Below are 12,443 nucleotides of genomic sequence, written 5' to 3' on the forward strand. Positions count from 1 at the left end.
TCAGTGATATGGCTTCATATTTCATATAGGAACTAGCCAAAAAAAAAACCCCTGCCATCTGTTGCATTCTGGTATACTGTCAAAGAAGGATATCCATAATTATCAGAAAGGCTATTAAGATACTACTGCCTTTTCCAACTATATTTCTGTGTGAGGCTAATTTTTTCTTTTACATACTTCAACCAAAACAATCTGTTAAAACAGATTCGATTCAGAAGCAGATATGAGAATGTAGTTGTCTTCTACTAAGCTTGACATTAAGGAGTTTTCAAAATTGTAAAACAATGTCACAATTTTTCCCACTACTTTTTGAAAATATAGGTGATTGTCAAAAACTATTTTTAATGTTAAAATGTATTGATTTATTATCATTATTTTAAAGTAAATAACAAATATTTTTAAATTCTCAATTTATTTTCTAGTATGGTAAATATTGATAGATATAACCCGTATAAAGAAAAGTTCTCTTTGGTCCTCAAAGTCCACTGAGAGATTGCTAAGACAAAAGAAATCTCCTCTTTTTATATACCAAAGTTGATACAGTCTAGTACATACATGTTTTTGAGATAAACAATAATTAGTCCTCAAGTAAGAGAGCTTGACAACATTGTTTATTACACGTAGTTCATTCTAACCGTACTTGGTAATTGGAGTGGCTATCTGTGGTATCGAATTGGTTTTATCCCTGGGAAAACCGAACTTGTCATATCATTATGACAGGAGGTAGTTTTGCAACTTGAAGCCAAGTGCACAGGGATGTTAGGTCCCAACTCTCTCACAGAAACTGGGAGGTAGGGGTGCTTTCTCACCTTGATGTTAACATTTCAAAAAGGTGGCTCCAGGTCCTTGAGAAGGACATTCCTAGATTGTAAAGCTGACAAAATGCTAATCTGTTCTTCAAAGGGATTTATGTGCATTTCAAAGAGAATAGAGAGTACTTACAATGGTAAGTTTTCTAAAGTAAGTGCTCAAAGGAAAAGGAGGAAAAAAGGGAAATCTCTTCCTTTACTTTCAACAGAGAGAAGGAAGCCTCTTATTTATAATTTGTGTTTGTCCTTACGGTGTCTGCTGTCTGGTTACTTCATGCAGATGTCTCTGGTAATTGAGTGGGGTGGGGTGGGAAGGACAGGGAGCACTCCTCTCTACTCCCGTCTCACAACCCCTGCCTTTTTTTCTCTTCAGTTTGCCTTTTTCTCATGTTTCTGAATGTTTCACTTTGCACTTGTTGGCCAAGCCATGACCTGAGAGTGACGAGTGCTCTGCAAGTGAAGATGGTTCCTTTGTGTTAGTTCTTCAAGATCCCGGAGTGCTGAGAGGTCTGGGGACAGCTTTCTCAACTTCCTCCTTCTTGGTCTCAGGTTTACAAGTCCCAGGTCAACCTCTGCTTAATAAATACCAGGTCCATAAAGGAAGAAAATGTCCCTTTAATCATTATCCAAATTATTTGTTTTTTTTTTTTTCTTCTCCATTTACAAAATTAATCTGTTAAGGTTTTATTTAAAACTTTTTTGCTACATCTAGCACATTTCAGGTTTGGGCCAATAGAAGTTATGGTTCAGATAATCACTTTAGTGAGTGTGTCTGGAGAAGCTTTCTCCTCTTGCCCCCTGTGATGCTGCACATGCTTGTTTTCCTCCTGCTTCACTGGCTACCACTTGTTGGTCTTGTGAGTGTTAAGTATCGTCAGCCATAACAGTAAACAAAGAATGCTGTGGCCATCCAGCCATCAGCCGCTACCACCACCCCCCTGACAGTGAGCAGAGGAAACTTAGGATGCAGACAAACAGGAAGCCCAGCCTCTGCAGCCTCCCCCAACCACGCCCCTTGAGGGAACTCAGGATGTGGAAGAACAGGACACTGGCCCTAGATAGCTACGTGCATATCAAAGGAATGAGTTCAGTGAGGCCAGACCTTTGCACCTTCCCATACATAGAAAAGTGCTAAATTCTTTAATTTTAGATATCTGTTTTTTTTTTTAATTGACAGTAATCTTTTGATGTTCCAACTACCTGGTCCTTGTTGCAAAAACTCCTATGTATCCTGGCTTCTACCTTGCCACTTTGGAACAGTCTCTTAGATCTGAGAGGCTGTGTCCTGGGCTCTAGTCCTCAGGTAGTCTGCCAAGTAAAACATAACTCTCTGCTTTTGGGTTGTGCGTTTTATTTCAGTTGGCAGTGTCCTCACAGGCTCTTCCTTCTCCACTTGACTCCCACGTGAAGGGGAGCATCTCGATGGAGTTAAAAGTTCTCTCTTTGTTCACTACTACTCCTTAGGTTGTTTCTTCTAGTTCCATAGATTTAATACCATCTGATATTTATGAATCTAAACTTCTGTCTTCAGCTTTGACCTCTCCTATCAGTTCCAAACTTTTATATCCAACAGCTCACTTGAAAGCTCAACTAAATAGCTGATAAGCAACTCACAATTAATATGTAGAAATAGAATTCTTGATGTGTCCTGGTTCTACCCTCTCTTCAGTCTTCTTAATTCAGTAATGATATCATTATACATTCAGTTGCCCAATCAAAACACAAAAGCAGACAAAACCCCAGGGGTCATTCCACTGACTTACATGGCTCACATCAAACCCATTAGGAAGTTCTGTTGATTCTACTTCTAAGGTACATTTTGTATCCAATTCCTCTCTCAAATCTTAAAGCCACCACCCCAGTCTATACTACCATCATTTCTCAGAAAAGGGGAGAAACTACCTTTTGACCAGTCTCTCTGCTCTCATTCTTTAACCTGTTCCCCTATACATCAACCACCATAATCATTTAAGAATGTGAATCTTACTACTTTGATTATCTTATGATAAAATTTTAAGACATTTCCATTGCACTTAGAATTAAATTAAAAATCTTTACTGAAATGCTTTTCATACTTCTTGTTCAGATGCCCCTGAATATTCTTAAATGGACAACTAAATTTTGGAGAAAAAAATCCTTTCGTTTAAAAATGTAAATATTTTAAAATAAAAAGACTACAAAGTTCTCCTAAATATATTCAATTGATTATTAAATGTTGAATATAAATGTTAAATATTAATGTAACAAGCAAAATTATTTTATAAAATCATCCTTCAGTGTGATGCATAGGACTTTCTTCCTTAATTAGATCCTGTTTCTGTAGATTAGTATTTTTGTAGCTCGAATAAGACATGGGTCAAAGTTCAGCTTTAGTTCTTTCCCTACTGTGCACTTTAGGATTCTTTTTGTGTAGCCACATTTCAATCTTATGGATTGTTCAGATATGCCTTAATAAGTGTGGTAGAGAGAGATGAACCCTGAAGAATTATCACAAATGGTCCATGATTAAAAGTATTAATTTATAATTATGCATTTGATGGAACAAGCACACCTTATCAACATCCAAGAGGGAGGAATCCACTTTAATTGACCAAAGCTGGTTTTCTATAGTTTAGAACATGTAATTTGGGAATATTTTGTTCCATACCCATACTTAAGTGGCTGTTAAAGAGTGCAATTCAGTCAACATAGAAAATAACAGCAAAAAGAAGAGAAAGTATCGTTATTAACTATGTACTGGTAAAAGATGTACCATTTATAGGAGAATCTATAACATATTTTTCTTAACTTAAATATAATAAATGAGTCATGAAAATACCTAAAATAGTGGATAAGTGGCTGAGTGACACTACGCAGGAGGCTTTCCTCCAAGTTAAATAGTAAGTATGGCTTTACCATATTCAGTGATCTTTGAGCAACAGTTAATGAGATGTTATCTTTTCCAACTCTGAACAAATATTTAAGAATTTTTGAAACTTCTATCTTATTTCTAATACATGTATATTTTTCTTTATGATATAATATTGATATGTTATAATGTAAACTTAAAAAACTCTTTGACTTCCTCCTCAAGATTGTGCCAAGCATGCAGTGGAGACAGACAACCTCATGGACAGTAGCAGTGCTTAATATCACTTTGGCTGTATTACCAGAACTTAACCAAAATATGGCTCTCCTTAGATGCATAACCAAACTAGGTCTTCTATGAAATGGAACTTACAGTCACTAATTCTTAGAGTTACAACATATACAGATTTCAGTGTTCTCTTTTCTCTGCATATTTCTTTCTAAAAAGGCTTATAGTTCTTTTCAATTGATACCATGATACCTTGTTTAAGTTTTCCTTTCTTGTTTAATTTTTCAGTATCTCTTTCAGAAAATCTCAACACTTAAAAATACAGACTTTAAAAAAAATCCAGACTTTTTAAATGATGTATTTCTCCCAGAAAACTTTTTAAAAATTTAAATAGAATTGCATAATAATGTCACAAAGATAAAATGGCCCTTTCAACATTAATTTTTTTTCAACCCACATACCATGCCACTGTAGTTTTCTTTTTCTAGTCTTAATTTTTTTGAAAGTCATGATTCAGATTGCAGAGGCAGTCACAGCAGGCTGCCTTTCCAAGGTATGGGTCAGTCCTTCAGGACATACGCAGTTGCCTGTTCTCGAAAAACAATCTCAGCAAGAAATGGGCAATGGAATTTTATTCTTGCGAGGCAGAATTCTGTAAAACAGGTTGTAATTTTAGGGTATACTTTGTAGAGCACCTTGAATTTAGTTTATTGATCCTTTAATATTACTTTATTTTTCTACACAGTGAACAAGAAAAAAGGAGAATTTATTTTTTGTTTTAATTGTAAAAGTACAACATGCTTATCATATAAAAAGTGAGGAAGTAGAAGGAGTAGCACACTGTATGTTCAGCAGTCTGTGTATGGTTTGGAGCACAGATTTAGAGTCCAGTTGACTAGGTTCAGATCCCAGCTGTGCCGTCAAACAGCTGTATGACCTTGGAAATGTGACTTGACTTGTCTGTGCTTCAGTTTCTTAAGTTGTAAAGTGGAGATGATGCTAATAGCCGCTATACCACAGAGTTGCTGTGAGATGAACTGAAGTCATCCAGCTAAGCCACCTGGCTCCAGGAAGTATTCAGTAAGAATTAGCTAACATCATCCAAGGTGACCACTGTTGATGATTTGCTGTTACGCTTTTTTCTCATGTATTTTTAACATTTGTTATAATATATGTATGTGTATATGTGTATCCTACTTTTTAAAATTAATTTTTAATATTTTATGACTACAAAATTGTTACATAATCTTTGTAGGAAAAAATGCAGATTAACACATTGGCTTAAAAATACTGTGATATATGATCATGGAAACCATTTGAAATGCTTTTCCTGGAGTGTCTTAGGACACTGGTATAAACAGCAGAGGGCAGCCCTCCCATCTGTGAGAATATAACTCTAAAAATTGGATGCTTGTCCCAAGGGAAATTAGACATCCCACCCCATAATGCGTCTTCAGAGGGTACTTATAATGGGGCCTTATGCTGGCTGCCTCAGTGATAGATTGTGACTTACAGTCAGTGTCTCTAAAGGAAATGGCTCCATTTACCACCCCACCAGTTGCTATCTTGTTTCACTCGGGATAGTATTCCCAAAAGACTCCTGGAGCAGGAAAGAAGTTCTAACATTTTGTGGAATGATAATATCAGAAGGCTACTATCTTAGTTGTTTCAGTAACAAAATACCACAGGCCAGGTGGCGTAAGTAAAACCATTTATTTATTACAGTTTCGGAGGCTGGAAAATCCAGGATCAAGGTACTGGCCAATTCATTTTCTGGTGAGAGCTCTCCTCTGGGCTGGCAGATGGCCACCTACCTTGCTGTGTCCTCACAGAGTAGCAAGAAGGGAGGGGAGGAAGAGAGGGGAGAGGGAGAGAGGAAGTAAGGGGTGGGGGAAGCCGAGGAGGCAGACAGAGGAAGGGGTCTGTCTGGAGAAGTCTCTTGCTCAGTCACACATGGGAGAAGGGGCAAAGGGAGGGAGGGAGAGAGGGAGAGGGAAGGGGAAGACAGAGATCTTTCTTTTCTTATGAAACCACATTCCTGTCATATTAGGGCTCCACCCTTATGACCTCATTTAACCTTAATTACCTCCTAAAGACTATCTCCAGATACAATTAAATTGAGGTTAGGATTTCAACATATGAAGGGCTTCAACTACCACATGCTGTTGGGTATATTGTAGGCATAGGAGCACAGAGGCAGCCAAAACAAAGTCCCTGCTTTCATGGATTTTAAAGCCCGTATGGCTCTCCAACAGTAAACAGACAGAATAACATGATACCAGTTAGTAGCCCTTACTGTGGAGAAATAATAAGGGTAGGAGGAGAGAGAGCAATTTAGATGAATGTATGTTCCATTCAGGATAGGGTGGTTAAGGAAGTTTTCTTGGATGACGGGGGCATTTGAATAGGGACTTGAATAACTGAGGGAGAGAGGTATGTGACTACGTAGAAAAAGAGCATTCCAGGCACCAGGTAGAAGTTGTTGAAGTGGGAGCATGCTTGAAATATTTGTGGAGTAGCAAGCAGACCAGAGTGGAGTAAAGTAGGGGAAGGAATGGTGGAAAACATAATTGAGGAGAAAGAGCCAGGGGCCAGATCATGCAAGGCTGTGGAGCATGATGACTGACTTTCACTTGCTGGGTTGGCAGCTGTGTTGAGAGGAGGAGATAGCAGGCCAGTGTGGAGACAGGAGGCATTGTGACAGCGCACTACAGCAGTCATCTGTCCGGTCTAGAAGACTCATCTCTGCATCACTGTGACGCGACGCCGGATTCCTGCTTCCTGACCTTTGCTCTGATCTCTCGCTTGGCGTTGTACCACTGCTCTCTGCACTTACTTACTCTTTCGTGATCCAGCTCCTGTCATTGATTTCATTCACTTCCAACATATTTTATACTCGGAAAAGCATTGCAGGTGACCTCTCTTCACATCTTTTAAATAGTTTAACGTTCCTGGATTCTGCCAACTAAATACGTTATTCTGAGAATAATTTCCTAAATGCGTATGATTCTACTGCACTAAAGTAACACTTTTCTTACCTGGAGATTTCTAACTCCAAAGCCTTCACTAAATGGAATGCTGAAAAGAAACACCTCTGGGCTGCTGGAAAAAGCTCTGCAAATCCGTGCCCTAAAGTCCACATGTTTTCTCCTTACAGCCTCATCTCCACAAATGACCAGTAGAAGAGATACTGATAAATGACCATGTGTTACTGAACCAACTTGGGTCCACTCGCTTGTGTGCAGTAAAGCCAGTCTACTGACACGAGGTTGTGGTGAGGCAAAGTACAGCGTTTATTGCAGGCACCGAACAAGGAGACAGGTGGCTAATGCTCAAAAGATTCAAACTCCCTAGTGGTTCAGGGAAAAGTTTTTAAAGGAGGGTGAGGGACTGACTTGCAGGGTGTGTGATCAGCTCATGGACACTCTTCTGATTGGTTAGTAGTGAGGTCATCCGGAGTCAATACCATCTACCTTCTGGTTCCAACTGGTCTGGGTCTACGTGCTTTTGGTCAGCATACAGTTAACTTCTTTCACCTGGTGGGCATTTCAGTATCTGCCAAACATCTCAAAGGATATGACTCAGGATAATATCTACAGCACCTGAGGAGTAACTAAGTCTTTGACTTTGTTTAGTGGCCAAACTATTATTTTGTCCTGCTTAACTGTTTTCCTTTGTTTCTACATTTCTCACTTGTCTGATCAAATTTATTCTTTAGAACTCAGGGAAAGCCTAGGAGGCTAAAGTTTTTCTACAAACAGGAGACAGGCAGAGGATGGGATCTGCTTGCTCAGTCACATGTGGTGCTCTGTGTCAGGGTGTCTCCCTCCTTTCTTGTTTCTGGGATTCTTACTTATTTTTGTCTCTGAGCTTGAAAAAGAATTTGTCTTTCCTCATCTGGCAGGATGGACTGCTCAGCTCACTCAGTTTGATGTAGGGTGAAGTCACTTCCCCAATGTGTAAACCACTGCATCAGGAGGAGATACTGGGGACACCTGAAGGACATTCTGACCGAGGGAGCAAAGGTATCTCTGACATTTTTTAAAGTTTAGAAGTGAGAGGTCCTGGAATGGCCCCAGTGGACAAGTTAGAAAGCATTTCGAACTCTAAGCTTTCTCTTATTCTCCTTTACTTCTCTTTCTTTCCACTGGCCTCCTTCCTCTTTGTCTCTTTTCCATCTTCCTGCCTGGGGAAGGGAGGGCTCATTTTGTGTAGCATCCTATTAATCAGTCTATTTTTTTAAGAACTAGAGATGAATATAGTGAAAAAATGCTTAGAAGTGTCTTAGGAGTGCCTGCTAAAGTATTACTCTTTATATCGGTGACTGCATAACATTTAAGTTTAGCATCTTTTTTTTAATGTTGCAGCCTTAGCACCTAAATTAATCAAGATTAACGAGCTGGCCTTGCAAATAATGAGCAGTGTCTGAAGGACAGTGGGATAGGCTCTTAATGAATGCCAGTTGAATTCAATCTCAATAATTATCTGTCCTGTTAAATGAATAGGAGTCCTGAGAAAGGCAACTTATCTGGCTCATAACTACAACAGCTGTGAGGGGTTAGGAAGGCCCTTTGTGGACTCCCTAAAGACAGTAAAATGGGCATTTTATGCAGATTTCCAGTAGGCCTCTGGACTCTGGCAGATCTAGCTTGAAACCTGCTACTACCAGTTATCAGTTGCAGGAGGCATAATTTCTGATATCTCAATTTTCTTCTTTATAAAACAGTAATAATGATTGACTCCCTTAGACTTTGACAAGAGAGGCCTGTGTCCTGGGCGTGGCGCCCCATGTTCCTGCCCCGACCCCGTGCTCTGTTCTGACTGCGCTGCTTGGCTTGGCACGTGTGAAGAGTTAGCAGGGCCAGACCCCGCCCCGCAGACTAACTCCCAACATCCAGAACCCCAGAATTTCACATTTATATGACTCTGAGCCTGCTTTCAGAGCCTGCCTGAGGGGGCTGAGGAGGGGCTGCTTGAGGGATGGCTGGGTAGGAACAGAGCTTGCATGTTCTGCTAGAAGGCAGGCCACAGATGGGCGGCTCAGGATCTTGTGCACAGATGGGTGGAGCCTGAGGTAAGAGGAGAAGAGGGGTGCACCTCGGACGGGGACCTTGGGTAGCCACACTACTGTGCAAAACTCCTAGGAATGAGAGAACTTGAAATTCCAGGTGATTATGACCTCTGTTTTTCAAGGTTGGGAGGGAGGAATATATTTTATATTATATTTATTTATATAGCAGACTGTTAGCTTGACTTACTATTATTTTAAAAAATATTTGTAATGTGAGGTAATTGCAGATTTACATGTAGTTGTAAGAAACAACATAGAGGGATCTCTTATTTTCTCCCAATGGTAATATTTTGCAAAACTATAGCATAGTATCACAGGCAAGCTGTTGACATATAAACAATCCACAGATCACATTCTGATTTCCCCAGTTTTGCTTGTAATCATTGGTATATCTGTGTATATTAAGTCTTATAATTTTATCACCTGTGCAGGTTCATGTATTTTTCTACCATAATCAGCACACTAAACAGTTTTACTACTACAAGAAGTCCTTGTGGATTTATTAGTTTTAAATATGTAGACATATAGAACACTCCCCAAAATGAAGGGGGCTGGTATTAACATTAAATGTTTGCCTAGGCTAAATTTAGAGTAAAGTAAAACAGCAGAAAGAAGGACTCTTCTGGAAGGAAAAACCCTTCCTGAAACAAAAGGCTTGTGTTAACCCAGTGACTCCACTGGGAGAGGTTTTTCTCCCACCTGCGTGTAGAGGGGATTGTGGGAAGGCTGTTCCTGAGACCGCTGTCTCTGATTCCCGGGACACGCTATTTCTCTATCATCTGTTGTTAAGTACTCCACATCTATATATTGTTTGCTCAACACTCCTTTTGTTCTTTATTGCTTAATATTCTGCACCTGTGAACACAAGCAATCTGACCCCGAGGCCACCCTCCTATTTTAGTAAAGCTCTTGGGCTTCCTACGAGGTCTGATTTCCACAGAGTTTGTAGGAGGGTTGAGCGCCATCCTGTTATCTTGTTAGGAACCTATAAACCTCTCAGGCTTACCCTCTAACCTGGTTACAGACTTTCAAGGCAGCCAGGCCAACTCATGTTCTACTGGGGCAGTTAACAAGGCAGAAAGGAGCTTTATTATCTGCTAATAGCGGGAGTTATTATTGAAGCACGTGAAAAAGGAGAAAGCACTATGGGTGGAGGAGATAAAAGGTAAGACCCTCGTGGAACATAATCAAATGAGAAGAGTTAGGTTACAGTCAGGATTCATGTTTGGAACATTTCCACCCCTGGCCTTCCTGCAGCTTGTCCCAGATGTTTGTGGTCCACCCTGGACTCCCTCTGATGGTTGGCAGGAGCTTCTGTTCTACCTTCCTGCACCAGAGACAGGCTGTGGGCTACCTGACAGGCTGGCTCACTCTTCAAGCTCTTCTTTTTCAGTCTTTTGGCTTCCAAATCTCTGAATTTTCAGTAGTTGGTTGACTCCTAGCAAGAGACAAGACCTAATCTGGGAATGAAGCCAGGACCCAGGGCAGCCAAAAGGCGAAAATTGGCTGTAAAAATAAACCTAGTTCTTCCTCTGGGACTCTGGGATGTTAATGATGTTATGGAGGCAAACTGTTTGTTTATTTTAGGGTCCATATTATTGATATATTTATATATGTTAGAAAAATAACTGGAACTTCAGAATTAATGTAACTGTGAACATATGTTGTAAGCAGTTGCTAAGAACATCAGTGTGGGTAACAGAGTTACGCAGGACAGAGTGGGAGAGAGCAGAGGGTACTTCTATTTACAACCAGGGTATTATCAAAGCGTATTGAGGGGGAAATGTAATTTGTTTCAGTCTTACAAACGTCTTTTGTTGCCTCAACTTTTTAAATACAAAAAGATTATTAGTAAATAAGTAAAATCATTAATTTACTATACAGAGAAAAATCACTATTAATATTTTGGCTTAGTGTATTTTATTGTACCTATATATTTACCGTAAGTTATACTTGCGAGAATTTTAAAGTAGTGTATGATAATTACAGAAATATGGAAAAATAGAAAATGGAAAGAAAATTAAACTCATCTATAATTCGGTTACTCATAACACTATTGACATTTTGGTGTACATTCTTATAAAATGTGTGTGTGTGCACACCATTTGTTGAATCATATGCAATATATACTTTAACAAAATTGAGTTACTGTATATAGTCTGTTTTATAATCTTCATTTTCTACCTTAATGATGTATCTTGAACATTTTTCCACATTCTGTAGAATATGACATTTAACAATTTAATAGTATTTCATCACACAAATGTGCTGTGGTTGACTTAGCAGTTTTCTTATTTTGGATATTTAAGTTGTTTCCAGTTTGTCATGGTAGGATAGAAAGTGGCAGGAATTCAGCATTTTGGCGTTCAGTATCAGATGGACTTGCTAAAAATGACTCCTCATTCTGTCCATTGCTTCCAGATCCTGCTGTTTCTGGAAATTTACTGTGTCAACCATCTCCCTCTTCCTCAGTAAGGACGTGAATCTTGTCATAGGATGGTAGAGCTAAGACTGGGTGCAGCGAGGCCAGATGGACCTGGGCTCACATCTTAAACCTGCCATTTCCCAGGTCTCAAAGACTGAGTTACCTCATATTTAAAGTAGCATTATTGTAAGGATTACATGGCACAGAGTATCTAAAATGTATATGACTATTTAGCTGATAATAGTATCATCATTTATTGGCTCTTCTTTGAGATATAATTACTGAGCATTTTCACCTGACAGGCATTGTGTTAGGTGCTAAAGATACAAAAATGAGAAAAACAAGCAGAGCCTGGCCTTGTGGCTTTTCCAGTTTAGCATGATAAAAAATCGTGAAGCAATCAAATTTTTAAAAATTCAAAATTGCAGCTATAGCAAGTGCTAGGAAGGACAGAGACCTGGTGCAGTGAGCCCTGTCATAGGGAATTTGATGTGGCCACGGAGGGCCTCTTGTGTGTGTTCTGAAAAAGGGCTGCAGGAAGATTGGTATCCACCGAAAACACTCCGCTTGCTCTAAGATTTTTTTGTCTTCTCTCCCAAATGATCAGAAACAGTATGAATGTAACTTTGCAATGATAGGCTGCAGACTAGTACCAGCAGGGAATGTCTTTAACTCTTTCCTGCCCACCACACACGGCCTTTGATCATGCTGCTTGCTAACAGCATCAGTGTGCTCACAGCCTTTCACACGTGCCTCCAGAATGGACCTTTGTAGTGTGCTTCTTTGCCTGGGTTCCTGTTGTCTCCCACCTTCTTTACTCTGCCACCCTGGCCGTCTTTGTATTGTCAGAGCTTAGCAGGATGCCCAGCATACAGTTGGTTCTCACCACATGTGTGGCACATTGGCTTAGAAGCCAATATAATATTTCAGGGTATAGCAGACAGTACCTGCCTAGAATGATGTAGGGAAGAAGCAAGGAATTTCTGGCCCCTGCCTGTACCAGAGCCCTAAGACAATTCTGTGTGCTAAGAAGTGGAAGGAGAATATCAAGGGGCAGCTGCT

The 12,443-nt window shown here is 39.7% G+C and overlaps 1 protein-coding gene across 1 annotated transcript in view; it reads left to right on the top strand.

The window, feature by feature from the left end:
- UNC13C (unc-13 homolog C) overlaps nucleotides 1-12,443 on the top strand; it is a 639,986-nt gene that overhangs the window by 32,560 nt on the left and 594,983 nt on the right. The gene's annotated exons all lie outside the window — the stretch shown is intronic.

The sequence above is a fragment of the Camelus bactrianus genome, chromosome 6, assembly GCF_048773025.1.
Source record: "Camelus bactrianus isolate YW-2024 breed Bactrian camel chromosome 6, ASM4877302v1, whole genome shotgun sequence".
NCBI classification, from domain to species: domain Eukaryota; kingdom Metazoa; phylum Chordata; class Mammalia; order Artiodactyla; family Camelidae; genus Camelus; species Camelus bactrianus.